This window comes from Etheostoma cragini, unplaced genomic scaffold (genome assembly GCF_013103735.1).
Source record: "Etheostoma cragini isolate CJK2018 unplaced genomic scaffold, CSU_Ecrag_1.0 ScbMSFa_2220, whole genome shotgun sequence".
NCBI lineage: Eukaryota > Metazoa > Chordata > Actinopteri > Perciformes > Percidae > Etheostoma > Etheostoma cragini.
This window is the reverse complement of record NW_023266359.1, coordinates 97-2,659: the sequence shown is the minus strand read 5'-3', so window position 1 is coordinate 2,659 and position 2,563 is coordinate 97. Positions and strand designations below refer to the sequence as shown.

General features: G+C 46.3%; 1 long non-coding RNA gene across 1 annotated transcript; it reads right to left on the bottom strand.

The window, feature by feature from the left end:
* Nucleotides 1-458: 458 nt before the first annotated feature.
* Nucleotides 459-2,334, bottom strand: LOC117940332. The gene is made up of 4 exons (XR_004655745.1): nt 2,137-2,334; nt 1,833-1,963; nt 1,019-1,110; nt 459-587 (listed from the first exon to the last, which is right to left on the bottom strand). It is a non-coding gene; the product is annotated as an uncharacterized LOC117940332 (long non-coding RNA).
* Nucleotides 2,335-2,563: the final 229 nt, after the last annotated feature.

The following is a 2,563-nucleotide window of genomic DNA, read 5'->3' as shown; positions in this document are numbered from 1 at the left end:
GAGAGGGGTAAAAAGGGCCAGAGAGGGGTAAAAAGGGTTAGAAAGAGGTAAAAAGGGCCAGAAAGGTGTAAAAAGGGATAGAAAGGGGTAAAAGGGCCAGAAAGGGGTAAAAAGGGATAGAAAGGGGTAAAAGGGCCAGAAAGAGGTAAAAAGGGCCAGAAAGGTGTAAAAGGCCCAGAGAGGGGTAAAAAGGCCAGAGAGGGGTAAAAAGGGCCAGAAAGGGTCTAAAAAGGTCTAAAAATGGATTTAAAGGGATTTGAATGTAACAGAAGGCGCTGAAAGCTTCAAAGCAACAGCAGCTGGAGTCTGGGTGGAGGTCTGTGAGGTCGCCGATAAAGACGGAGAACCTGCAGATTCTAAACAAACAGAAGAAGAAGAGTCCTGGAAACCTGACTAAGCACTTCCTGTCTGGGTCTGAACATCATCAAAGTAAACAAAGTTTTAAACTCGGCCACTCTGTCTGTGGCGGGGGGGGGGGGTCCAGGTTGAGATGACAAGGCACTAGCTGGTCCTGAGATTGGTCCAATCACAGTGAGCTCCAGCTGTGAAGTCACAGCGAGCGGCTGCGTTCAGGGTTGTCGGTGACGCTACAACAAGAAAACATCCGTTATCCCAAAAACCTCTTAGATAATTATTATACTGATGCTAACATGTAGCATCTTATACTGATGCTATTATAAATGCTAACATGTAGCATCTTATACTGATGCTAACATACAGTAGATGCTAACATGTAGCATCTTATACTGATGCTATTATATATGCTAACATGTAGCATCTTATACTGATGCTAACATACAGTAGATACTAACATGTAGCATCTTATACTGATGCTAATATACATGCGAACACGTAGCATCTTATACTAATGCTAATATATATGCTAACAGGTAGCATCTTATACTGATGCTAATATATATGCTAACACGTAGCATATTATACTGATGCTAATACAGATGCTAACACATAGCATCTTATACTGATGCTAATATAGCTGCTAACACGTAGCATCTCATACCTTCAGGCCTCGCTGGCGCTGCTGTTCCTGTTGATATCTCGGATCCCCTGAAGGATCCTTTTCATGTGACCTACTTTAGTTACACCCAGATCCTACACACACACACACACACACACACACACACCACACACACACCACACACACACACCACACACACACACACACCACACACACACACACCACACACACACACAAACACACATACACCACACACACACAAACACACACACACACCACACACACACCACACACACACACACCACACACACACCACACACACACAAACACACACACACACCACACACACACACACACACACCACACACACAGACACACACACACACACACACACACACACACACAAACACACACATTAGGTAATGCTTCTATTATTGTCTTGCACCAGCTCTTAGTGATGGTGTGATAGTAATATTGTAAATTATAGAGCGGTCAAAACCTGCTATAACAGCGGTTAGCTGTTGGTGTTAGCGGTTAGGGTTAGCGGTTAGCTGTTGGTGTTACCGGTTAGGGTTAGCGGTTAGCTGTTGGTGTTAGTGGTTAGAGTTAGCGGTTAGCTGTTGGTGTTAGTGGTTAGAGTTAGCGGTTAGCTGTTGGTGTTAGCGGTTAGAGTTAGCGGTTAGCTGTGGGTGTTATCGGTTAGAGTTAGCGGTTAGCTGTTGGGGGTAGCGCTTAGAGTTAGCGGTTACAGTTAGCGGTTAGCTGTGGGTGTTAGCGGTTAGAGTTAGCGGTTAGCTGTTGGGGGTAGCGGTTAGAGTTAGCGGTTAGCTGTTGGTGTTAGCGGTTAGCGTGCTACCTTCAGGTCCCTCCTCTCCAGGTGGATGAGTTCGGCTCCGCGGACGTCGTGTCCGATGAAGATGTCTTTATACTCAGAGAGACACAGGAAATCCAGCCACGCCCCCACCTCCTCCGTCCCCCACTGGTGAACTGAGAGACACAGACAGTACGTTCAGACAGACGGAGGTTTAGACAGACAGGAAGAGAGACAGACCTGGCAGAGACAAACAAGTAGAGAGACAGACCTGGCAGAGACAAACAGGTAGAGAGACAGACCTGGCCGAGACAGACAGGTAGAGAGACAAACAAGTAGAGAGACAGACCTGGCAGAGACAGACAGGTAGTGCAGGTCTCTCTGTTTTTGTTGTTTTTGTCCTTTTTGAACTTCGGGACGAGACGAAACTTTGCGCTCCGACTGCGTTTGGAAAAATCTGTCAAAGGACCCTGAAGACAGAGAGTCAGACAGGTTCATACAGACAGACAGGTTCATACAGAGAGACAGGTTCATACAGAGAGACAGGTTCATACGGAGAGACAGGTTCATACAGAGAGACAGACAGGTTCATACAGAGAGACAGGTTCATACGGAGAGACAGACAGGTTCATACAGACAGACAGGTTCATACAGAGAGACAGGTTCATACAGAGAGACAGGTTCATACAGTCAGAGAGACAGACAGGTTCATACAGAGAGACAGGTTCATACGGAGAGACAGGTTCATACAGAGAGACAGGTTCATACAGAGAGAC